This window comes from Pongo pygmaeus, chromosome 19 (assembly GCF_028885625.2).
Source record: "Pongo pygmaeus isolate AG05252 chromosome 19, NHGRI_mPonPyg2-v2.0_pri, whole genome shotgun sequence".
NCBI classification, from domain to species: domain Eukaryota; kingdom Metazoa; phylum Chordata; class Mammalia; order Primates; family Hominidae; genus Pongo; species Pongo pygmaeus.
In genome coordinates, this window is record NC_072392.2 from 15,849,692 (window position 1) to 15,877,293 (window position 27,602).

The window sequence follows — 27,602 nt, forward strand, 5'->3', positions numbered from 1 at the left end:
ATCCCTTGTGAGATGGGTAGTTTGCAAATATTTTCTCCCATTCTGTGGGTTGTCTCTTCACTTTGTTGATTTTATCCTTTGCTCTGCAGAAGCTTCCTAGCTTGATGTGATCCCATTTGTCCATGTTTACTTTGGTTGCCTGTGCCTGTGGGGGTACTGCTCAAGAAATCTTTCCCCAGGCCAATGTTTGGAGATTTTCTCCCAATGCTTTCTTGTAGTAGTTTCATAGTTTGTGATATTAGATTTAAGTCTTTAATTTATTTTCATTTGATTTTTGTAGGTGGTGATAGATAGGGGTCTGGTTTCGTTCTTTTGCGTATGGATATCTGGTTTTCTCAGCACCATTTATTTGAAGAGACTGACTTTTCCCCAGTGTGCATTCTTGGCACCTTTGTCAAAAATGAATTCACTGTAAGTGTGTGGATTTGCTTTTGAGCTCTCTATTCTGTTTTATTGGCCTGTGTGTCTGTTTTTATGGCAGTACCATGCTGTTTTGGTTATTCTACCTCTGTAGTAGTATTTGAAGCCAAGTAATGTGATTCCTCCAGTTTTGCCCTTTCCTTTTTGCTTTGCATAGTTCTGGCTATTCTGAGTTTTTTGTAGTTCCTCGTAAATTTTAGGATTTTTTTTTTCTATTTCTGTGAAGAATGTCACTGGTATTTTGAGCGGGATTGCATTGACTATGTAGAATGGATATTTTAACAATATTGATTAATCCAATCCATGAACATGGGATACTTTTCCATTCTTTGGTGTCCTCTTCAGTTTCCTTCATCACTGTTTTATAAAGTTTTCCTTATAGAGATCTTTCACTTCTTTTGGTTAAATTAATTCCCAGGTATTTACTTTCATATGTGGCTATTGTAAATGGGGTTACTTTTTAAATTTCTTTTTCAGATTGTTCACTGACTGTTGACATATACAAATGCTACTGATTTTTGTATGTTGATTTTGTATTCTGCAACTTTGCTGAATTTGTTTATCAGTTCTAACAGTTTTCTTGTGAAAACTTCAGGTTTTTCTAATATAAGATGATATCATTAGCAAACAAGGATGATTTGACATCTTTCTTTTCAATTTGGATGCTCTTTATAGTTTTCTGTTGTCTAATTGCTTTAGCTAGGACTTCCAGTACTGTGTTGAATAACAGTGGTGACAGTGCACATCTTTGTTGTGTTCCAGATATTAAAAGAAAGGCTTTTTCAGTTTTTCTCCATTCAGTATGAGACTAGCTGTGGATCTGTCTTGCATGGCTTTCATTATGCTGAGATACACTCTTTCTATATCAAGTTTTTTGAGGGTGTTTATTATAAAGGGATGTTGAATTTTACCAAATTCTTTTTCACCATCCATTAAAATGATCATATGGTTTTCTTCATTCTGTTGATATGATATGTCATGCTGATTGATTGGCATATGTTGAACCATCCTTGCATCTCAGGGATACATCCCACTTGGTCATGATGGATGATCTTTCTAATGTATTGTAGAATTTGGTTTGCTAGTATTTTGTTGAGGATTTTTGCATCAGTATTCATCAGAGAAGTTGGCCTGTAGTTTTTCTTTTTTTGATGTGTCTTTGTCTGGTTTTGGTGTCAGGGTAGTACTGGCCTCCTGGAATGAGTTTGGAAGTTTCCCTTCCTCCTCTGTTTTTTGAAATAGTATGAGCAGGATTGGTGTTGGTTCTTTTTCAAATGTTGGGTAGAATTCAGCAGTGAATTTATCAGGTCCTGGGCTTTTCTTTACTGGAAGACTTTTTATTATGGCTTCAATCTTTTTATTTGTTATTGATTTGTTCAGCTTTCAGATTTTATCCTGATTCTATCTGGTCAGGTTTTATGTGTCCAGGAATTTGTCCGTTTCTTCTAGATTTTCCAATTTATTGTCATATAGTTTCTCATAGTAGCCACTAATGATCCTTTGAATTTCCACAGTATCAGTTATAGTGTCTCCTTTTTCATTTCTATTTATTTGGATCTTCTCTCTTTTTTTTCTTAGTCTGGCTAAAGGTTTGTCAATTTTGTTTAACTTTTCAAAAAAACATATTTTTGTTGCATTGATCTTTTGTATGTTATTTTTCATTTCATTTGTTTCTGCTCTGGTCTTTATTATTTCTTCTACTATTTTGGTTTGGTTTGCTCTTGCGTTTCCAGTTAATAAAGTGCATTATTAGATTGTTTCTTTGAAGTTTTTGTCCTTTTTTTGATGTAGGCACTTACACCTGTAAACATCCCTCTTAGTATTGCTTTTGCTATATCCCATGGGGTTTGGTATGTTGTCTTCCCATTTATCATTGGTTTCAAGAATTTTAAAAATTTCTTTCTTAATTCCTTCATTGACTCACTGGTCATTCGGGAGCATATTGTTTAATTTCCATGTATTTTTATAGTTTCCAAAATCCTCTTATTACTGACTTCTACTTTTATTCCATTATGGTCAAAGAAAATGCTTGATATTATTTCATTTTTTTGTATGTTTTAAGACTTGTTTGTGACCTAACATATGATCTGTCTATGTGCTGAGGTAAAGCTTGTACATTCTGCAGCTCTTGGGTAAAATGTTCTGTAAATATCTATTAGACTCATTTGTTCTATAGTGCGGTTTCAGTATGATGTTTCTGTGTTGATTTTCTGTCTGGAAGATCTGTCCAGTGATGAACATGGGGTGTTGAAGTCTCGAACTATTATTGTATTGAGGCCCATCTCTCTCTTTAGCTCTGATAATATTCCCTCTATATATGTGGGTGCTGCCATTTTGGGTGTGTATATATTTAAAATTGCTATAGCAATTGCCTTAACTTTTTCCTCATGCTGTCTAACTTTGTTGTTTCTATTTATATCTTACTGTGTCTTGTATATATTTACTATGTCTTGTAAAGCTGTTGTGATTATTATTTCTGACTGGTTCATTATTTAGTCTTTCTACTTATGATAAGAGTAGTTTGCACACCACAATTACAGTATTATACTATTCTGAGTTTTTCCAGACCTTTTGGAGCTCCATTGCATGTTGTTTCTTTTCTCTTGCTGCTTTTAGGATCCTTTCTTTATCCTTGATCCTCAGGAGTTTGATTATTAAATGCCTTGAAATATCTTCTTGGGTTAAATCTGCTTGGTGTTCTGTAGCCTTCTTGTACTTGGATATGATACCTTTCTCTAGGTTGGGGAAGTTCTCTGATATCATCCCTGTGAATAAATGTTCTACCCCTATCTTTTTCTCTACCTTCTCTTTAAGACCAATAAGTCTTAGATTTGCCTCATTTGGGGCTATTTTGTAGATCCTGTAGATCCATTGTTTTTTTTTTTTTTTCTTTTGTTTCCTCTGGTTTCCTCTGGCTGTTTATTTTCAAATAGGCTGTCTTCATGCTAATTCTTCTGCTTGATCCATTCTGCTACTAAAGGACTCTGGTGCAATCTCCAGCATGCCAGTTGTATTTTTCAGCTCTAGAATTTTTGCTTGATTTTTAATTATTATTTCAATCTCTTTGTTAAATTTATCTGATAGAATTCTGAATTCCATCTCTGTGTTATCTTGAGTTTCTTTGAGTTTCCTCAACACAGCTATTTTCAATTCTGTGTCTGAAAGGTCACATATCTCTGTTTCTCCAGAATGAGTCCCCAGTGCCTTATTTAGTTCATTTGGTGAGGTCATGTTTTCCTGCATGGTCTTCTTATTTGTAGATGTTCATCTGTGTCTGGGCATTGAGGAGTTAGGTATTTATTATATCTTTACTATCTGGGCTTATTTGTAGCCATCCTTCTTGGAAAGGCTTTTCATGTATTTGAAATGACTTGGGTGTCGCAATCTTTAGGAGGCACCCCAAGCCCAGTAATGTGGGTTCATGTAGACTCTTAGAGGTACCACCTAGATGGTCTTGAAAAAGATCCAGAAGAATTCTCTTGATTACCAGGCAGAGACTCTTGTTCTCTTCCCTTACTTTTTTGCAAACACACGGAGTCATGGTGTCTCTTCTGAGCCACCTAAAGCCTGGGGGAAGAGTGACACAAGCAGCCCTGTGGCCACCACTGCTATGACTGCATTGGGTCAGACCTGAAGCCAGCACAGTGCTGGGTCTTGCCCAAGGTCTGCCTTAACCACTCCTTGACTACTGCCTATGTTTGCTCAAGGCCCGGGGGCTCTACAGTCAGCAGGTGGCAAAGCCATCCAGGCCTGTGTCCTTCCCTTCTGGGTGGCAAGTTCTCCCAGTCCCTGGGTGGGTCCAGAAGTGCTGTCTGGGGGTCAGGGACTGGAGTCAAAACCTTAGAAGTCTACCTGCTATTCTGTTGTACTGTGGCTGAGCTGGCCCTCAAAACACAAGACACAGTCCTTCCTGCTCTTCCCTCCTCTTTCCAAAGGCAGAGAAGCCTCATGCTGTAGCCATCACCACCCCAGCCACGAGGAGTACTGCCAGAAACTGATGTTTCCTTAAGGTCTAGGGTCTCTTAAGTCAGCTTGTGGTGAATGCTGCCTGGCCTGGGATTCATGCTTCAGGGCAGTGGGCTCCCTGTGGACCAGGGCAGGTCCAGAAATGCCATCCAAGGGTCAGGTCCTGGAATCTGGGACCCCAAGAGCTGGCTTGGTGCTCCACCCCTTTGAGGCAGTTTTGGTAGCTGGTTTTCGGTTCTTATAAAGGTGTTTTTGTTCTGCGTAGATGTTAACTTGATGTCCTTGCCTGGGGGTTACCATCAGTGGAACTTTCTCTTCAGCCATCTTTCTCCACTTCCTAATCGAGTATTCCTTTTAACATGCAGAATACTTTAAAATTCTCATATGGATAAACCGATTAATCTTCCCTCTAAACTTCTGCCTTTGGGGTCTTATTTAGGTTTCTCCTACCCGTATCATACAAATATTTACCATATTTTTTCTTACTCCATTTTTTGACTTTTTTTGTTTTTTTGTTTTGAGAATAACAAAAGTAATATTAATTAATCATAAAAATACTGAAGTGGCATATACATTTCTGTATTGGATATGTATTTTTTAATGTATACCAATGAGATGGGGCAATTCTGTGTTATATTATAACACACATTTTGGCCATTAGGCAGATGAAGCACCTTTTCATTTGTAAATACGTGATTTGTGCTTTCTCTTTTGTACAGTTCCTAATTATATTCTTGCCCATTTCCCCACTGTGTTTTACAAGTTCTTAGTAATTTGAATGAACTACATATATTCTAAATATTACCTTTTTGTTTTACATACATTGCAAATAATCCCTTCCAGTCTATCACTTGCCTTTAACATTATTTATCAATATTTTGCTTAAAGGGGAGGTTTTACTTTTTAGGTAGCAAAATTTGTTCATTTTTAACTTCACGATATTTGTATTTCATGTCGTAAGTAAAAGGCATTACTTACTACAAGGATATAAAGAATTACTTTCTTGTAGAAATGATTTTATTTTCATATCAAAGTCTTTATGTTAGTTGGAATTTATTATGGGTTTTCTCAAATTCCACATAGCCAACTTTCTCAAAACAATTCCATTCTCTACTGATTTCAAATGCTCCATTTGTCGTCTTTGAAAGTCTTATCTATAAGTCATGTCTGACTGCCATGAATGTGTTTTGTATCAGCACACTACCCTAGGATTGTAATATCCCTGGTAACCAGTAGAGGCAGGCCTCCACTCCCTGTTATTCTCTTTCTTTTCTTTTGGACAAAAAGTGGCTATTTTTACATGGGCTTATTTTTTACATAAACTTTGAAATATTTTATCAAATCACACACAAACTGCCATGTGATTAAAATTTCAGCCTTTTAGATATAAACTTTGGGACAAAGGTCATCTCTATTTTTTAAGTTTTCTAATTCAGGATTTAGGTTTATGAAAGTTTTCTTGACTACTTCAAGTGTATCTTATATATTTCTTACTTCATTTCTATAAATTCGATAGCTGTTTTTCCCATTGTGATTATAATCCTGTTTTCTTTTTTCTGTTTGTTTATAGCATATATCAAGGAAAGCCATTGACTTTTTTCAGTATTTACTTTGTATCCAGTCATGATCATCTTAGACTCCCTATATGAGTTTTAAAATGTTTGATCTTTTTCTTTGCTTTTAAAATTTTAAGTGACATATGATTTCTTTTTCGAGGTCTGGTAGAACACAGGCATAAAATGAAATGAGTTTGATGTTCTTCTCTGGGATCTGTCTTAAATTTGATAAAAGTTTTCACAACATTTTTGAGTAAATTTGGAGGTTGCCAAAACAAACCTCATTATTTTATTCTTCTATTTATAAGTCAAAGAGCACAATTTTGTGTCATCTGGTGGTTATTCTTGGAAATCTTGTGATAGTACAGGCATAAAATTCATTTGGGCAATTTTATTATTGCATATTTAGGGCCAGATAAAGCAAAGACAACATCAAGAATAGTAATTCGATGAAGCAAGACATGAATGTAAGTCATAGTTGCATAAACAAAATACAAGTATTCTAAACAATATTTAAAAATAATCAGTAGCTATGATCTTTAAATACTCATGTTAGAATATTGTTTAAAAATTCAAAAACTTTGAAGAGTTTACCAGAAATACAGAGAGTTCCCACACAATTTTGTTGTTAAAAGGGAATCTCTGTTATCTGAGTACAGAATAATTTGGTCACAATATAAAAAAATTCAAAGTATAATTTCATTCTGTGTATGTAATCCAAATAACAATTTTTATTGCATTTGTAAGCTTTTTAAAAAATGAGTAAATCCACTAATATGGTGTATAACATATTTCTTCTTTAACACACACAGACTTTAACAATTAATGGTAGTATATTTTTATATGTTTAGACATGCATAAGTTGATAAGTATGTAAATGCATAATGAAATTACAACCTTAATTTAAAGATATAATTAATCATAGTTGAATTTAAAGTACATATGTTACATGTACCTTTTTATGTTAAATTACTGTTTTTAGTAAATTAACTTCCCTTATCATTATCTTTGCCAGTATACATATTAATGTTTTCTAATTACTATACCAAATATAGTCTTTATATTTTTATTTATATATTTTTTAATGTGGGCGTCAGATTGAATTATTATACCAAATATAGTCTTAATTATTATTTTTATTAATTACCAGCTTTAATTAAAATTATAAACTCTTGTTTTCTTCAGACACAGAGAAAACTAGAAAGAAGACAGGAATCCAAAAACTGCCTAATTTTTTTAAGTACACATTTTAGATTATCTTTATAGATGTTAAAGTAATAAAACAAATGCCTATATTAAATCCAATGCATTTGGACATTCTCTTGGTTTGTAAATCATTTGATAATATATAAGGATAGAGTAAATTGGAACATGTTTATGACTAAAGTTTAATATTTGTGGTGATTTTTATGTATATTTTAAAATGTGTTAACCTTTATTTGAACTTTTTTTTTCCTTTAAGAAGTGGAGCCTAAATCGTCTCCCCTTGAATATGGCCTAGATTTAGGGCACATTTCTAGTGAATAGAAAAAAGTGGATGTGACAGTTTGTGACTTAGGAGATGAGGTAAGGAAAGGCACTACAGTTTTCTCCTCCCACCTTCCTCCGGAATCAACTGCTCCAGGAAAAGCCAACTGCTATGTGGTGAAGACTTTGAAGCAGCTTTGTGAGGAGGTCCATGTAGCGAGGAACTGAGAGGCTTTTAGCTAACAACCATAGGACTGAGTCATCTTGGAAATGGACCCTCCAGCCCCAGCCAAACTGTTGGATGACTATAGCCCTCCCTGGCTGACATCTTGACTGCAACCTAAAAGGCTTTATGAAAACTCCAGAAGTCATCAGTACCCCGGGCAAGTGGAAAACAAAGAACAGCTGCCTTGGAATGGGCAAGAAAAGCTGTTGAATTTCAGCCCTTTCCCCAAGTGGGCACTGTTTGGTGTAACCAGGAGAAAATGTTCAACTGTTGGCTTCTCCCTTGGGAGTGGAAGAGAAAAGGGGAACAGAAGTTTGACAATCTGGCTTTTCAGGGTGCTACCTGAGTGCCTGATTTCTGTCTTGCATGACTTGGAGTACTAAAGGGGAATCCACCTACTCTGAATAAGTGGGGGCCACTGAGAAGAAAGGAGATCTCAGCAGCCTGTTGCAGCACCAGAAAACCTGTGGGACTGCATACAGACACCAAAGGAGCAAGAGATTATGAGCTTCTGAGAAAGAAACAAGCAAACATTGCTGATTGGAAAAGTATGCGCACACGTCCAGAGAAGATACATCCCCAGGGAGGTTAGAGAAGCTTCCAGAATATATAGCCTGGCTCATTGGTGAAGGTCTTATCTTGTATGAAGCCAGTCATGAGAAAAATGGTTGTTTTTTTTTAAATGACAAATCTCAGCCAAAGCATAACTTGGCATACAAAGAACCAGGGGATCATGGCCCAATCAAAGGAAAAGGAATCTCTAGGAACTGGCCTTAATATCCATCGAGTAGGTATGTAGGTGATGTAGTGATTTCCCTCTTTCATTTCTGAAGTTAGACGTTTGTGTCCCCTCTCCTTTTTCTTAGGTAGCTTATTGGTTTTACTGATTTTCTCAAAGAACTAGCTGTTGGTTTTATTGACTTTCTCTGTTGGTTTTCTGTTTTCAATTTTAATGATATCTCTTATTTTCATTATTTCTTTTACTCTGCTTGCTTTGGATTTTATTTACTCTTCTTTTTCTGTTTTCTAAAGTGGAAGTTTTAATGGCTGATTTAAGAACTTTCTTCTTGTCTGATATATGCATTCAGTGCTATAAATTTTCCTCAAAGTACTATTGCATCCTCCTACAAATTTTGAAAAGTTATGTTTTCATTTTCATTTAGCTAAGAATATTTTAAAATGTCTCTTGAGATCTCTTCTTTCACCCATGTGTTATTTAGAAGTGTATTGTTTAGTGTCTAAGTATTTGGGATTTTCCACTTACCTTCCTGTTATTGATTTCTAGTTTAGGCCTGAGAGCAGTCATGAGAAGATTTTTGTTTCTTAAAATTTGTTTAAGTGTGTTTTATAGCCCAGAATGTGGTCTATCTTGATGTGTTCCTTGTGAATTTGAGAAGAAATGTGTGTTCTTCTAATGGTGAATGAATTGGTCTGTAGATGTCCATTATATTTATTTGATTGAAGGTGTTTTGTTGAATTCGACTATGCTTACTGACTATCTGCCTGCTGGATCTGCTAACTTCTGATAAAGGGGTGTTGAAGTCTCCACTCTCATGGTGGGTTCATCTGTTTCTCCTGGCAGTTCTTGCTAACATTTTTCTCACATATTTTGATAATATATTGTTAAGTATATATCCATGAAGAATTATTATATCTTGTTAGGTAATTAACCCCACTATCACTATGTAATGCCCCTCTTTATCCCAGATAACTTTCCTTGCTGTGAAAGTTGGCTCTGTCTAAAACTAATATCTACTACTCCTGCCTTTTTTTTGCATTAGTGTTAGCACAATGTATGTTTCTCACCATCCATTTACTTTTAATCTATATGTGCCTTTATATTGAAGAGGGCTACTTATAGACAATGTATAGTTAGTTCTTGTTTTTTGAACCACTCTGACCATATCTGTGTTTTAATAGATGCATTTAGACCATTCACATTCAAAGTGGTTATGGATATAGTGGGATTAATATCTACTATCTACCAAATTGTTACTTTTTAAATTTTTCCCCTTGTTCTTTGTTTCTGTTTTTCTCTTTCATCCTTTCTGCCTTTTGTGGTTTTAATTGAGCATTCCTTATGACTATATTTTCTCTCCTTTCTTAGCATGTTATTATACTTCATTACTTTTTTAAGTGGTTGCCCTAAGGTTTTCAATATACATCTACAACTAATTCAACTTTACTTTCAAATAATACTATACCACTTCATGGTAGTGTGAGTACCTGATAAAAACATAATTCTAAATCCTCATCCCTGTCTTTTATATCATTGCTGTCTTTCATTGGAATTATGCATAAGAATATATATATATTATATGAGAATATAGAATATAAGAATATATAATATATATGTTCTTTTAAAAAATACATACACTCACACAGTGAAAGGAAAATAAATCTCGGGACCCCAAAATCACTAAGTGAAAGGGAAAAGTCAAGCTGGGAACTGCTTGGGGCAAACCTGCCTCCCATTCTATTCCTTAAAAAGATAGTTACTAAGATTAAAAAGCTGCATACCTTTCTCACAATTTGTCCACAAGGAATTTCCTTGTAGACAAGGAACTCAAAATCATCCCTCTGCTCACTGAGATAAATGCATATCTGCTTGACTCCTTTGGAAAGGTTAATCAGAATCTCAAAAGAATGCAACCATTTGTCTCTTATCTACCTATGACCCAGAAGGCTCCTCACCACTTTGAGTTGTCCTGCCTTTCCGGATGGAACCAATGTACATTTTACATATATTGGTTGATGTCCCATGTCTCCCTGAAATGTATACAACCAAGCTGTGCCCCGACCACCTTGGGAAAATGTCAGGACCTCCTGAGGCTGTGTCACAGGTGTGTCCTTAGCCTTGGCAAAATGAACATCCTACTGATTGAGACTTGTCCCAGATACTCTTGGTTTACCACACACATAAGCATACATAATCAAATACATTGCTATCACTTTGAACAAACTGTTGTATGTTAGATCATTCAAGAATAACAAAAATCAGTGTTTTTATTTTTTCAAATATTCTATCTTCATGGCTTTTTCAGAGTCTTTGCTATTGTGATTAATGCTGTGATGAACATCCGTGAGCATGTGGCTTTTTGGTAGAATGAAGTATTTTGTTTTGGGTAGATACCCAGTAGGGGATTGCTTAGTTCAATAGTAGCCCTGTTTTAAGTTCTTTGAGAAATCTCCAGACTGCTTTCCACAGTGGCTGAACTAATTTATATTTCCACCAACAGTGTGTAGGTGTTACCATTTCTCTACAGCCTCACCAGTGTCTGCTGTTGACTGTTTAGTAACAGTCATTCTGGTTGGTGTGGGATGGTATCTCATTGTGGTTTTGATTTGCATTTCTCTGATGATTAGTGATGATAAACATGTTTTCATGTTTGTGGGCTACTTGTATAGTTTTTCTTGGAAAGTGTCTGTTTGTGTCCTTTTCCCACTTTTAGCAGGATTATTTTTTTTTTGATTGTTGACTTAAGTCCCTTACAGATTCTAAACATTACAACTTTGTCAGATGCATAGCTGGGGTGAATATTTTATCCCATTCTGTATGTTGTCTGTTTCCTCTATTGATAGTTCAGTTTGCTCTACAGAAGCTCTAATTTGCTTAGGTCTTACTTGTCCATTTTTGGTTTTGTTGTAATAGCTTTTGTTGACTTAGCCAACAATTATTTGCCAAAGTTGATGTCAGGGATATTTCCTAGGTTTTCTTGTAGAATTTTTACAGTTTGAAGTCTTACATTTAAATTTTTAATCCATTTTGAGTGCATAATTTCATTTTATTTATTTATGTATTTTGAGATGGAGTCTCACTCACACTGTCGCCCAGGCTAGAGTGCAGTGGCGCAATCTTAGCTCACTGCCACCTCTGCCTCCCGGGTTCAAGAGATTCTCCTGCCTCAGCCTTCAGAGTAGCTGGGATTACAGATGTGTGCCACCACGCCCAACTAATTTTTGGATTTTTAGTAGACACAGGGTTTCACCACGTTGGGCAGACTGGTCTCGAACTCCTGACCTCAAGTGATCCACCTGCCTTGGCCTCCCAAAGTGCTGGGATTACAGGTGTGAGCCACTGTGCCCGGCCTTGAGTAAATAATTTTATATTGTGGAAGGGAGGAGTCCAGCTTCAATCTTCTACATATGGCTAGCCAGTTATCCCTGCACCATTTATTGAACAGGGGATCATTTCCCTATTGCTTGTTTTCGTCAGCTTTGCCAGAGATCAGATGATTGTAGGTGTGCAGCTTCCTTTCTGAGTTCTCCATTCTCTTCCGTTAGTTTATGTGTCTGCTTTTGTACCAGTACCATGCTGTTTTGGTTACTGTTACCTTATAGAGTAGTGTGAAGTTGAGTAGTGTGATGACTCCAGTTTTGCTTTTTATGCTTAGAATTGCTTTGGCTATCCAGGTTCTTTTTTGCTTTTATATGAATTTTAGAATACTTTTCTCTAATTTGGCAAAAAATGATATTTTTTTGAAAGGAGTACTTTGAAAGTAGTACTATTGAATCTGTAAATTGTCTGTGTAATGATACAGTTTGGATATTTGTTTCTACCCAGATCTTGTGTTGAATTATAAATCCCAATGCTGGAGGTGGATCCTGGCAGGAGGTGTTTGAACCATGAGGGTGGATCCCTCACAGCTTGGTGCTGTCTTCATGATAGTTCTTGTGAGATCTGATCATTTAGAGGTATGCGGTGGCACCTCCCCCACCTCAGTCTCTCTCTCTCTCTCTCTCTCTCTCTGTCCCCTCCCATTCTCACCATGGGATGGGCCTGCTCCCTCTTTGCTGTCTGCCAAGATGGGAATGAAGCTTCCCAAGGCCTCTCCGGAAGTAGATGCCACTATGCTTTCTGTACAGCCTGCAGATCCATAATCCAATTAAATCTCTATTCTTATAAATCACCCAGTTTCAGGTATTTCTTCATAGCGGTGCAAGAATGGGCTAATACAGAAAATTGGTATTGAGTAGTGTGGCATTGCTATGAAGATACCAAGAAATGTGGAAGCAGCTTTAGAACTGGGTAATCGGTAGAGTTTGGGAGAGTTTGGAGCACTCAGAAGAAGACAGGAAGATGAGGGAAAATTTGAACTTCATAGAGAATGGTTAAATATGTGAAAGGAAAATAAATTTGGGGCCCCCAAATCACTAAGCCAAAGGGAAAGTCAAGCTCAGAACTGCTTAGGGCAAACCTGCCTTTTCTTCTGTGTAAAATTGCTGTATGCCACTGAAGTAACCAAGTTTTCTTGTTACTGTGTCTTTATGACTTTTTAAAAGATTTTTGTCATCAATAGTTGTTTTACTTTTGTCCTTTTCAAAAGGTGGTTTTATAATCAGCATAGGACTCTGACAGGTGCTCTGGAATGCAGGTTTTGAGATAGTGACACTAGAATAGGGAAAAAACTTCCAGGGCTCCCATGGAAAGCTGAAATGTTTATGACTATCAAGCAGAACAGAAGTTAACTGCAGGGACTGAACTAACACAAGACTCAACTAATCCTCTTATGACCTATCTCTTATCTGTCTACGAACCAGAATCCCTCTTGCCACTTTGAGTCATCCCGCCTTTCCAGATAGAACCAATGTACATTTTACATATATTGACTGATGTCTCATGTCTCCCTGAAATGTATAGAACCAAACACCTTGGGCACATGTTGGCAGCACCTCCTGAGACTGTGTCATGGGCACACATCCTCAACTTTGGCAAAATAAACTTTCTAAATTGACTGAGACCTGTCTCAGGTATTTTGGGTTCCCAAATGGTTGTGACCGAAATGCTGATAATGAGAGTGAAGACCATGCTGTCGAGGTCTCAGATAGAAATGATGACCTTAATGGGAACTGGGGAAAAGATCATGTGTGTTATGCCTTAGCAAAGAGATTGGCTGCATTCTGTTCCTGCCGTGGGAGTCTGTGGAAGTTTGAGCTTGAGAGCAGGTATATAGGGTATGTGGTGGAAGAAGTTTCTAAGCAGCAAAAGCATTCAAGAGGTGGCCTGGCTGCTTCCAACAGAATGACTTAAAGTTGGAATTTACATTCAAAAGGGAAGCAGAGCATAAAAGTTTGGAAATTTTGCAGCCTGGCCATGTGGTAGAAAAGACCATTTTTAGCAGAATAATTCAGTCAGCCTGTAGAGCAACCATGCACTGGAGGTTTTTGCGTAAGTATAAAGGAGCCAAGTGCTAACAGCCAAGACAATGGGAAAAAGACCTCAAAAGCATTTCAGAGACCGTCACAGCAGGCTTTTTTTCTTTTCTTTTTTTTCTTTTTGAGACAGAGTTTTGCTCTTGTTGCCCAGGCTGGAGTGCAATGACATGATCTTAGCTCACCACAACCTCCGCCTCCCGGGTTCAAGCAATTCTGCCTCAGCTTCCCGAGTAGCTGGGATTACAGGCGTGTGCCACCACACCTGGCTAATTTTGTATTTTTAATAGAGACAGGGTTTCTCCATGTTGGTCAGGCTGGTCTTGAACTCCTGACCTCAGGTGATCTGCCTGCCTCAGCCTCCCGAAATGCTGGGATTACAGGCGTGAGCCACTGCGCCCGGCCTAGCAGGCCTTTTTCTTTCTTCCCCTGAGGCCTAAATGGACCTAACTATTTTGTCGGCCAGTCCAAGGGCCCCACTGCCCTGTGCAGTCTCCAGACACTGCTCCCCACATCTTAGCCACTGTCACTCCTGCCTAAGCAGGAGCACAGACTGCAAGAGTAAATGAAGCTTCACAGCTTCCACCTAGATTTCAGAGGATGTATGGAAAAGCCCGGGTGTCCAGGCAGAAGGCTGCTACCAGAGCAGACGCCTCACAGAGGATTTCTGCTAGAGCAGTGTGGAGAGGAAATGTGGGGTTGGAGACCCTTCACAGAGTCGCCACTGGGGCATTGTGTGGTGAAGCTGTGAGAAGGGGGCCACTTTCCTCTATCCCCTAGAATGGTAGGTCCATTTGCAGTTTGCATCCTGTGCCTAGAAAGGCCACAGGCACTCAACTCCAGCCTGTGAGAGCAGCCTCAGGGGCTTGGCAGCCCATCCCTTGCACCAGTGTGCTCTGGATTTGTGACACAAAGTAAAATGAGATTATTTTGGAGCTTTGAGATTTAATGACTGCCCTGCTGGATTTCAGCCTTACATGGAGCCTGTAGCCCCTTTCATTTGGGTAATTTGTTTCTTTTGGAATGGGAATGTTTACCCAATGCCTATACACCCCCATTGTACCTTTGGAGTAAATAACCTGGTTTTGACTTTAGAGGCTCATAGGTCAAAGAGAATTGCCTTGTCTTAGATGGGAGTTTGCACTTTTGAGTTAATGCTAGAATGAGTTCAGGCATTTGGAGACTTGGGTAGGCATGATTGCAGTTTGCAGTGTGAGAAGGACAAGAGATTTTGGAGGGGCCAGGGTGAAATGATATAGTTTGGATATTTGTCTCCACAGAAATCTCATGTTGCTTTGTAATTTCCACTTCTGGAGGTGAGACTTGGTGGGAGGTGCTTGCATCATGAAGGCAGATTACTCATGGCTTGGTGTCTTTGTGATAGACTTCTTGTGAGATCTGGTCATTTAAATGTGCATGGCACCTCACCCCAACTCTGTCTCTCTCTCTCTTTTGCTTCCATTGTTGCCGTGTGATGTGCCTGCTCCCCACTTGCCTTCCACCAAGACTGGAAACTTCCTGAGGCTTCTCCAGAAGCAGATGCCAATATGCTTCCTGTATCACTTGCAGAACCGTGAGCCAACTAAATCTTTTTCTTACAAATTACTCAGCTTCAGATATTTAAAGCCGTGCAAGAACAGCCTAACGCAGGTAGTATGGCCATTTTATGATATTGATTCTTTCAATCCATGACCTATGGAATGTTTTTCCTTTTTTGGGGGGGTGGGGGTTCAACTCTGATTTCTTTCAGCAGTGTTTTGTAACTTTCCTCTTCAGTTTGCTGTATGCCTAGTCACTTCAATTTTGTGTAGCTGCTGTAAATGGGATAGTGTTCTTTATTTAGCTCTCAGCCTGAATATTATTGGTGTACAGAAATGCTACTAATTTTTGGCCGGGTGCGGTGGCTCATGCCGGTAATCCCAGCACTTTGGGAGGCCAAGCTAGGCAGATCATGAGGTCAGGAGATGGAGACCGTCTTTGCTAACACGGTGAAACCCTGTCTGTACTAAAAATTAAAAAAATTAGTGGTGGTGGGCGCCTGTAGTCCCAGCTACTCGGGAGGCTGAGGCAGGAGAATTGCTTGAACCCGGGAGGTGGAGGTTGCAGTGAGCCGAGATTGCGCCACTGCACTCCAGCGTGGGCGACAGAGCAAGACTCTGTCTCAAAAAAAAAAAAAAAAAAAAGAAATGCTACGAATTTTTGTACATTGATTTTGTATTCTGAAACTTTACTACAGTTGTTTATCAGCTGAAAGCCTGAAAATCATAATAACAAGTTCTGAAATGGAATCAGTAATGAAAATAGCAACCAAAACAGGCCCTGGACCAGATGGATTTACAGCCAAATTCAATCAGATATAAAAAGAGAACTAGTACCAATCCTAATGAAAGTATACCAAAGATAGTTGCAGAGGAGGCTCCTTGCTTTCTTTTTTTTAATTATTATACTTTAAGTTCTGGGACATGTGTAGAACATGAAGGTTTGTTACATAGGTATACATGCGTTAGGGTGGTTTGCTGCACCCATCAACCCGTCATCTACATTAGGTATTTCTCTTAATGCTATCCCTCCCCTAGCCCCTAGTCCCCACCCCCCAACAGGCCCTGGTGTGTGATGTTCCTCCCTGTGTCCATGTGTTCTCATTGTTTAACTCCCAGTTATGAGTGAGAACATGGGTGTTTGGTTTTCTGTTCTTGTGTTAGTTTGCTGAGAATGGTGGTTTCCAGTTTCATCCGTGTCCCTGCAAAGGACATGAACTCATCCTTTTTTGTGGCTGCATAGTATTCCATGGTGTATATATGCCACATTTTCTTTATCCAGTCTATCATTGATGGGCATTTGGGTTTGTTCCAAGTCTTTCCTATTGTGAACAGTGCTGCAGTAAACATACGTGTGCATATATCTTTATAGTAGAATGATTTATAATCCTCTGGGTATATACCCAGTAATGGGATTGCTGGGTCAAATGGTATTTCTGGTTCTAGATCCTTGAGGGATCACCACACTGCCTTCCACAATGGTTGAACTAATTTACACTCCCACCAACGGTGTAAAAGTGTTCCTGTTTCTCCACATCCTCTCCAGCATCTGTTGTTTCCTGACTTTTTAATGATCACCATTCTAACTGGCGCAAGATGGTATCTCACTGTGGTTTTGATATACATTTCTCTAATGACCAGTGATGATGAGCATTTTTTCATTTGTTTGTTGGCCACATAAATGTCTTCTTTTGAGAAGTGTCTGTTTATATCCTTTGTCCACTTTTTGATGGGGTTGTTTGTTTTTTTCTTGTAAATTTAAGTTCTTTGTAGATTCTGGATATTAGGCCTTTGTCAGATTGTAAAAATTTTCTCCCATTCTGTAGGTTGCCTGTTCACTCTGATGCTAGTTTCTTTTGCTGTGCAGAAGCTCTTTAGTTTAATTAGATCCTATTTGTCAATTTTGGCTTTTGTTGCTATTGCTTTTGGTGTTTTAGTCATGAAGTCTTTGCCGATGCCCATGTCCTGAATGGTATTGCCTAGGTTTTCTTCTAGGGTTTTTATGGTTTTAGGTTTTACATTTAAGTCTTTAATGTATCTTGAGTTAATTTTTGTATAAAGTGTAAGGAAAGGGTCCAGTTTCAGTCTTCTGCATATGGCTAGCTGGTTTTCCCAACTTCATTTATTAAAGAGGGAGTACTTTCCTCATTGCTTGTTTTTGTCAGGCTTGTCAAAGATCAGATGGTTGTAGATGTGCGGCATTATTTCTGCAGCCTCTTTTCTGTTCCATTGGTCTATATATCTGTTTGGTACTAGTACCATGCTGTTTTGGTTACTTTAGCCTTGTAGTACAGTTTGAAGTCAGGTAATGTGATGCTTCCAGCTTTGTTCTTTTGGCTTAGGATTATCTTCGCTATACAGACACTTTTTTGGTTCCATATGAAATTTAAAGTAGTTTTTTTCTAACTCTGTGAAGAAAGTCAGTGGTAGCTTGATGGGGATAGCACTGAATCTATAAATTACTTGGGGCAGTATGGCCATTTTCACAATATTGATTCTTCCTATCCATGAGCATGGAATGTTTTTCCATTTGTTTGTGTCCTCTCTTATTTCCTTGAGCAGTGGTTTGTAGTTCTCCTTGAAGAGGTCCTTCATATCCCTTTTAAATTGGATTTCTAGGTATTTAATTCTCTTTGTAGCAATTGTGAATGGGAATCCACTCATGATTTGGCTCTCTGTTTGTCTATTATTGGTGTATAGGAATGCTTGTGATTTTTGCACATTGATTTTGTATCCTGAGACTTTGCTGAAGTTGCTTATCAGCTTAAGGAGATTTTGGGCTGAGACGATGGGGTTTTCTAAATATACAATCATTTCATCTGCAAAGAGAGACAATTTGACTTCCTGCCTTCCTGTTTGAATACCCTTATTTCTTTCTCTTGCCTGATAGCCCTGGCCCAAACTTCCAATACTATGTTGAATAGGAATGGTGAGAGAGGGCATCTGTAAAGGAGGCTCCTTTCTAACTCATCTTATGAAGCCAGCATCAGCCTGATAACAAAATCTGACAGATACAATGAGAAAAGAAAACATCCAGCCAGTATGCCTGATGAACATAGATGCAGAAATGTTCAATAGAATACTAGAAAGCTGAATCCAGCAGCATATCAAAAAGTTAATTCACCATGACCAAGTAGGCTTTATTATTGAGATCCAAGGCTCATTCAGCGTATGCAAATCACTGAATGTGATTTACCACATAGACAGGTTTAAAAGCAAAATCCATAGGATCATATCAATAGATAAGAAAAAAGCTTTTGATGAAATCCAACCTCCGTTCATGATAAAAAACCCTCAACAGACTAGGCATCAAAGGAATACACCTCAAAATAATTAGAGCCATCTACGTCAAACTCAGACCAAACATCATAATGAATACGCAAAATTTGAAAGTATTTCCCTTGAGAGCCAGAACAAGAAAAGAATGCTCACTCTCATTACTCTCATTTAACATAGTACAAGAAGTCCTAACCAGAGCAATCAGGCAAGAAAAGAAATAAAAGACATCCAAATAGGAAAAGAAGTCAAACTATCTCTCTTTGCTGATGATATGATTGTATACCTGAAAAACCCTAAAAATTTCACTCATATGTTCCTGCATACTGTCAGTTTTGTCCATTAATATTTATAGCATATTAACTGCAGTTGTTTTAAATTCTCAGTCTTATAATTCTTCAACCTGATTGATTGATTGGTTGGTTTTTGCCTTTTAGTATGCCTTGCAATTTTTGCTTGATGCACTGTGTGTAGCAAACTGCTGTAAACAGGGCTTTGGTAATGTGGTGATAAGGTGTGGGGGGTAGGAATTGTTCTATAGTCCTGTGGTTAGATTTCATTATTTTGGTGAACCTGTGCCTCTGGACTGTGAACTTCACGAGTACTTTTTGTAACCCACACCCTCTTTTTAGGTGAAACATGATGAGTTGAGGGGGCTGGAGTTAGATATTTTTCTGCAGTCACCTAGGATGCTAAATTTGGTTGGAGTTGGGTATTGCCTTCAATTTAGACCAGTTGATTCCCATAAAACCCCAGCAAGTTAGGCTCTGGTTACATAGCTTCTCCTTAGAGTACAATATGCTATGAAGAACAGAATGCTCTGTTGTATTTCAAAATTGTTTCTCCATCCCCTGCCCTTCCACTACTTTCCAAAAGCAGAAGGGTGAGTTTTCTCTGAAATTCACTCAGACAGCCTGGGGGAACTCTAGACAATAAAACACACAAAAGTATGTGTCTGTGGGTGAGAGGGGTGCAGGGGAGCTGATTTTCAAGTCCGCCTGAAGCATTTACTCTCAGACTTGTCCTCACTGAGCCATCAGCAATTCAACAATTACAGTTCAGGTTTTTCTGTACCAGAGCCTGTTCCCACAGAGGCTTCTGCTCCTGTAAGATCTGGTTTTTTTGTATCTGCCTCTCTGTCGCTCCAATTTTGGGAGCATGGGTTTATCTTGTACCTCTTCTTTCTTGATGATCTAAGAAGTGTTAGAATTGTTTATTTTTCATTTTGTTCTCTTTTTACTTGCTGTTCAGGAGTGGTGACTTCTGAGCTTTTTATCTGCTGCTTTGGAAACTGGGAGTTCCCTGTTACTTGTTTTCTGCCACAATTTTTTAAAAGGTTTTTGTTGGTAAACCGTACAGGATAGTTGTTATCTCTGCTTCTGAAAGTCAACCTGTATTTTGGGCTTCTTCTACAACCTTCGCAGTCTCTGGATTGCATGCTAGAAGCTGGCTCACCACCACCAAGTTCTTCTAAACTAATCACTTGGGAAGGGAGAAAGACGGTGCAGAAGGAAAGTAGCTTATTCCTAAGAAAATGGCACAGAATTTCCTTACATGTTTTTCACTGACATCTTACTGGACACAATTTAATGGCCTCACATTACTCCAAGGGAGGCTAGGGCATTTGGATTCTATCTTGGAGGCCATGTGCCCAGCAAAAAAGATAATAGATATTAGAGGACAAATAGCATTCTCTGCCATAATCTGATTCAGATTTTGACCAATTTGGTTGACCAAAAAGTAAAGAAATTAGCAGAATTTATGTATCCACTAAGTTCTTACTGTGTATTATACAATTTTAGGCTTTGGGGTGCAATAATATGATAGCATTAGGTAGTAGAACTTTAAATACCTCAAATAGAAAATATGGATTTTATTCAACTATACATGGGAACATTTACAAAAATGATCATGTATTAGACACAAATAAAAGTTTAACATTTTAAAAAGCTGAGTGTATAGTCCATATTCTTTAATTACATTCCAACAAAAATAGAAGTAAATATGTAAAAGATAACAAAAACATGTTAGAAGTTAAGCACATTTTTGAAAAAAGAGAAAATAAAAAATACGTCATGGAGAAACCGGTTTAAAAGGACCCTTCTTGGCAAGGCTAAAGAGAAACAGAGTGATAGTCTTTTATTTAAAGCTGAAGTACTCAGATTTAAACCCAGTATTTCTGTTAAGAAATAAGAAAAAGAAAATAAAAACACTTGTCTTAAAATATTTTAAAATGTTATTTACAGTGAAAAACTGAGGAAATATAAAACCAATATAAGAAATAAATATAACCAAAAGTGAAATTTTGGAAATACAAGTGAAATAAATTGCTCTCAAATTTCAGTAAGTGAAAAAAAAAGCCAAGTGAAACTACAATATTAGTAAAGAAAAAGAACCACAACTACAGAAGAGATTGAAAAAAGAATAAATACATCATGCAATTTTTAAGAATACATCACGCAATTTTTAAGAATACATCATGCAATTTTTACCAATCAATTTAAGGACCAAGAAGAGAGAGTATTTTTGAATGAAATTTAAAACAGATAAAAAATAACTCCAGGAGTGTTAAGCTTGAATAGATGAATTATCATATCAGAAAGGTGAGTATCAGCTACAGTAATACAGGCAATAAGATTATTTTCATAGCTGAGTTCTAGCTAACCTTTACAGAACATATCATTAAATTTTAATGGGTTTTAAAATAATTCCAGACCACAGGGCACCAAAATGGAACTCTCAATGGTTCATTTTTATTAATTTAGCAAAGCATTAATACTAAACCCTCATGGTGCAAAATATTACATATGGATGGAAATGGAAATATTACATATAAATGGTGCAAAATATTACATATGAATGGAAATGGAAAAACATCTGGATAATGTATTTGCAAAGACAAGTCACCAAACATAAGAAAAATATAACCTAAGCAAATAAATGCAATAGTAAAAGAGATTCAGTCTCAGAAAACTCAATGGTGCAATCCCCATTTTAAAAGAGAAAAGCATTGCAATCATCTCAATAGATGATGAAAGAAAAATAATTGATAGATATTTCTAACAAAAAGTATACTAGAAATGGAATGAAATGACTTAAACACTTTTCAAAAAATGAATAAACAATGTCATTCTACAATGGCAAAATACTAGTACCATTTCCATTTATATTGGGAACCACAAGCATACTCACTATTAATATGCAAGAGTAAAGAAATATAAATAAATAATAATATAAAGGAAATTGAAGTAAATGGTGTATAAGCTTGAAATGTGATAAAACCGTCTTCTTTGTAATCATATTATTCACTTAGAAAACTCGTGACCAATGGAGTCAGGCAGAAGGGTGGACCACGCACCCGCTGCCCAGCCCTTTCTATGTCCTGAATCTTGTGAGCTGCTGCTGGTGGAGAAGGCACTCCCCAAACTCTCCCAGCTCAGGGCAAATCTCTTCTTGCCTGGTTGCCAGCCTGTGGCTGCCATGGGTGTGGACCCTAGACATTGGAGGGACAGCCCCTCCCCACTTTTCTGTGGTGGCCCTTGGCTCTTGCTGCTGCCACTTCTGCTTTCTGGGACTAGGACTCGGGTTTATGCTGTGCCTTACTCCATCCCACTCCCTAGTGAACAGCATTGGATTTGTTTGTATGGACAACAAGCTGTGGCATAGTCATTAACGCCTGTGTTGGGGAAACAGCACACAAGCATTCAATGGCAAACACTTCATCATATCAAAGATGGAGAACTCTTGTAGTCATTTGTCATGTCTTCTGCAGACAAAAGATACCAAAAAGTTGCAAAGAACTGCCCATCTTGTTGATAAGCCCACTAATAAGCCAAAAATCTGTCAACATCAACCACAGCATGTCCAAATATGCCCCATTTGACTGCTAAGGTTGAGGGCAAAGGAAATGGAATCAAGACAGTTACAGTCAACATAGTTGACATTGCAAAGGGCCCAATTGGCTTCCTATGCATTTTGTTTGTAAGCTAGAAGCACCACCCCAGTGATGGCAAGACAGAGTTTTGGTCTTGTTGCCCAGGCTGGAGTGCAGTGGAGCGATCTTGGCTCACCACAACCTCTGCCTCCCAGGTTCAAGCAATTCTCCTGCCTTAGCCTTCCTAAGTAGCTGGGATTACAGGCATGTGCCACCACGCCTGGCTAATTTTGTATTTTTAGTAGAGATGGGGTTTCTCCACGTTGGTCAGGCTGGTCTTGAACTCCCAACCTCAGATGATCTGCCCAGCTCGGCCTTCCAAAGTGCTGGGATTACAGGCGTGAGCCATCTTGCCCAGCTGACTTTTTCATATTAAATATTTAGGCCTAAATGGATTTAAGTTTTGGAAGATGAATTCTCTTGGGGAAGGGAACAGGAACAATTCTGGTGTTCATATAAAAAAGAGAGGGAAAGGACAGCCCTGCCCACTCTTCCAAAGGTCTTGAGGGTTGAGTTCACTTTCCCCTGAGCTCAGCTCACTCACTCAGACCTGCTGGAATATGGACACAGATGAAGGAGCCAAGGCTGTTCACCATTTAAAGCATGCTGATATCTCAACTCCCTATGGTTTTCCTTCTACCATTTCTTTCCTTACATAGGAGTAGAGTGATGCAGCTCTACTTGCGTAAACCATCACCTCCCACCCTCTTTTCCATCAAAGCTTTTGTGCTCAGGTTTATACATAGTGTGTGCTCCCAGTCTCCAAATAGACTGAAGTAGCCATTCTTGTGCTCACTTGGGTTAGAGATTGACCAGAAGTTTCCAAACTCCCTGTGAGAAGCTGTGTCCATAAGATAGATGTCTTAGTACACCAAGGTCTTTCCACAGCCTCTCTGGGTCTGTTTTTTTGGATAGGTATTACATCTGATGAAAGGCGAGGAGTGAAAAAGAGTGACAATGAATTTAAGAATAATTTTTTCTTCACTTTATGTTTTTATGGATCCAAGGCATGCCCCAGCCAAGACGGCACATCAGTTGGGGCATTCAGGATTTCAGTACTCCAATGGGTGTTCCAGCAGGGGGCGCCCAACAACCACTATGAAGTGAGCTCTTAGCATCCTGTGCTGTGACCCAGTGGCCAGGAGGAGACTAAGAAACCTGCCTCTTCTGCCTGCATGGTGCACATGCATTTTGGTGCATTTAGGAGGACTGTTGTTTGGTTTCTGGTGCCCTCTGTTGGACCTCCTGCTGAACCGCTGAAATTCTCAAAGCCCACGTGTTCCTGCTCATCTGGCTGTGACATGGCTTGGAGACAAGGTGGAATTCAAAAGGAATCCATTTCAATCATGCCTGAATGACAGCACCTGCTCCAACTCTCCTTAGAACAGAGAAGAAAACCTGGAAGACACGAGCCACTTATTTCCACCATCAGATTCTTCTGCAGATCTTCACCCTGTAGGACACAGATGATTACAGTGCTATTAGGGATATGATCCAATGAGATAAATCACTAGGCTGTATCACAATCACAACTTGAGCAGAAGATGAATGTGGAAAGTCTTCTCACTTGTCTCTACTTGGGAACTGCTATATAGAAGTATGCCCAAGTATGTCCAAGGAATCAGTAAGTACCTGAGATAATGAAAAACAGCCAGGTGTGCCTTGGAACTTGACAGAGGGAAAACATATATGTACTTTTCTCTCATTTAACGTGCCAAAGAAAAATCAGAAAATAAAGAAGAAATGGTCATGACCCTTTCTAATCAATGCAGCAATCTGCATTCATATCATTGTACTTGTAAAATATATAAAACTAAATCCTGGGAATATATGTAAATATTTTGTGCATCTTCAATTTCCAAAAAAATTACAGTTGAGGACATGATCTATGTTTCTTAAATAACCTTATGATGTATATTTTCCTCTCCCTTTTGAAACATTCAGGGAATATTTGTTGTGTCTATTATTTTGAAGGAAATTTTGCACTCAAACTTGAGTATACTTTGTAACAGACTTTTATGCATTAATATAAAGTTAGCTGCTGCAACACATCTGAACTATCTGAACATCATACAAAAGTTATTGCTGCATATGCCCCTGCAACACAGGCTTTCAAATAACATGTGACTCTGCTTTTCTGTTTTCTTCCAGAAAGAGATTCAAAGACCCAGGTATCTTCCATTGGTGGCTTTCTCACTGCCAACATGTGTCTTCAAATCTGGCTGTGGTTCTTGGTCTCATTCTGCGAAGTTGTAAAGAGAAAAATGTACAAAGTCCCATGGAAGATGTTTTCACAGGCCAGGCCTGTTCCAAGTGAGTGTCGCTTCCACCCACATTAACTTGGCCAGAACTCCTTCCTATGGCCACACCTTTGGACACAGAGGCTGGGAAGGGAGAATAACTGGTACCAGTGGGAAGATGAGATGAGTCTGGTGGATAAGAATAACAGTATACTTAACACTGTGTGTAAAAATTCTATTTGTACAACCAACAGCCAGTTTTTTTGCTTGCATACATTTTATGCAAGAAAAATATTACTCAAAATCAGATTCCACAAATAAAACCTGGAAAATATACCTGAAGGAAGAGGGCAAGAATATCGATCAATCAGGCTTACAGCATTATCAACCTTTTGAAAGTGATTTCCTGTTGAATCCCAAGAGTACCGATAAAAGTTGGAAAATAGGCAAGATTACTCTTCTCTAAAAATGTTAACTGTTAGAAAGAAGGTACTTGATAGATTTAGGAATATTTAGGCATGGACTGATACTGGTGCCAACACCCATTCACCATGAGAGACACTCGGGCACCCAGGGTGGTCTATATTATTATTCACTCAGCATGCCCAGAGGCTGGCATGGAACTGACACTTTCCTGGACTTTCAGCACACTGTAACATTCTGTAGTTTATGTGAGATCATTGTGTGGACATACAGATTATATGGTCTAGTTTCACATAAATACTTATAATATAGACAAGTGACTGGAAAAAAAAAACTGCCAAAAAATAACAGCTGAAGTGAATTTTAATTGTTTACCATGTGATCAAGCAAATGGGCAAAGAGATGCTTGCACTATAAATTGGCTTTTTTTCCCCTTTTGTGGAGAATGGGGTCTCGCTATATTGCCAAGGCAGGTCTCAAACTCCTGGACTCAAGCTATCTTCCCGCGTCTGCCTCCCTAAGAGTTGGGATTACAGGTGTGAGCCACCATGCCCAGCTTGCACTATAAATTGGAGCTCTCCATGGCTGTTGAAGCAATGACTACCTAATCAGATCTGAAAGAAGGTAGCAAACAAAATTATAAAGATGATTATTTAAAATGTGAAATTTATGAATTTTTCTACATTCTTTCTTTATTGCAAAATTCAAGTTTGTCTCAAAGATAAATGAAATATTTTCTCATGTACAAATGTGAAAAAGATTGTTGATCTTTTCTGTGGTGACAGTGGTTGTTAGTAATATGCTACCAAACAGCTGGAAAATAAAAACACAAATCATTTCTTCAAAATAAAGTTGATGTTTTAACAAGAAGAAAAGTGGATTTCCAAAAGACATCATCTGCTACGAGGTATCAGATGTTTATGAAAATATTCTTTCTATCATGGAATTTGTTGACAAAAGTGATTGTGTCACCAATAAACTGCTCATATTTACTTATATTTACTACTTTTGAGTGTAGTAAACTGAAATTCTAATTTCTAACATCTACTAAGTGAATCATTTCAGTAAGCATTGAATATATTTGAAAATAGAAATAGACAAAGTTTTCCTTTTAATTTAACAGAACAATAGTTTATCAAAGAAAAGAAAATTTTCTGGCCATAATTCAACAAAAAATGTTGCACAAATAGTGGTCATAATTACGCAATTGCAATCATATGAGAGGTAACACAGCAAACAACCTTCCTCTGTTTTCATGTATGAACATTGTGAATATTTTATACCCAAGAAAATTAAGCATTGATTATTTTCATGCATAAAATGTATAATAACTCATGAGTCATTATCAGTCAACCAAGTTTCAGACTAGGCAGTGACTCTAGACACGTGTTTTAATGGAAGAAAATTATTTCAAACCTGGTGGCATGCTTAGTCCACATTAGAAAATGAGAAATGTGGGGGTCACTTCCAAGATGGTTGAATAGGAACAGCTTCGGTTTACAGCTCCCAGCAAGATCGACTCAGAAGACAGGCGATTTCTGCATTTCCAACTGAGATACCTGTTTCATCTCATTGGGACTGGTTAGACAGCAGGAGCAGCCCATGGAGGGCAAGCCAAAGCAGGGTGGGGCATCACCTCACCTGGGAAGTGGAAGGGGTCGGGAGATTTCCCTTTCCTAACCAAGGGAAGCCGTGAGTGACTGTACTGGAGGAGTGGTACACTCCTGCCCAAATACTGTGCTTTCCCCGTAGTCTTTGCAACCAGCAGACCAGGAGATTCCCTCCTGTGCCTGGCTCGGTTGGTCCCATGCCCACAGAGCCTTGCTCACTGCTAGCGCAGCAGTCTGAGATCAACCTGGGACACTAGAGCCTGGTGGGGGGAGGGGGGGAGGGGCATCTGCCATTGCTGAGGCTTGAGTAGGCAGTTCCATGGGGTTTTTTGTGTGTCTGTCTCCTTCAGTTCTGCTCTGATCTTAGTTATTTCTTGCCTTCTGCTAGCGTTTGAATGTGTTTGCTCTCGCTTCTCTAGTTCTTTTAATTGTGATGTTAGGGTGTCAATTTTAGATCTTTCTTGCTTTCTCTTGTGGTCATTTAGTGCTATAAATTTCCCCCTACACAATGCTTTAAATATGTCCCAGAGATTCTGATATGTTGTGTCTTTGTTCTCATTGGTTTCAAAAAACCTCTTTATTTCTGCCTTCATTTTGTTATGTACCCAGTAGTCATTCAGGAGCAGGTTGTTCAGTTTCCATGTAGTTGAGCAGTTTTGAGTGAGTTTCTTAATCCTGAGTTCTAGTTTGATTGCACTGTGGTCTGAGAGACAGTTTGTTATAATTTCTCTTGTTTTACATTTGCTGAGGAGTGCTTTACTTCCAACCATGTGGTCAATTTTGGAATAAGTGC

The 27,602-nt window shown here is 38.3% G+C and overlaps 1 long non-coding RNA gene across 2 annotated transcripts; it reads left to right on the top strand.

Moving 5' to 3' along the window:
* Positions 1-2,157: 2,157 nt before the first annotated feature.
* On the top strand, positions 2,158-26,197 carry LOC129016518 (uncharacterized). Of its 2 annotated transcripts, XR_008494862.2 has the most exons (3): positions 2,158-8,426; positions 12,200-12,330; positions 15,295-26,197. It is a non-coding gene; the product is annotated as an uncharacterized LOC129016518 (long non-coding RNA). The 2 variants fall into 2 exon arrangements; XR_008494863.2 differs by lacking the exon at positions 12,200-12,330.
* Positions 26,198-27,602: the final 1,405 nt, after the last annotated feature.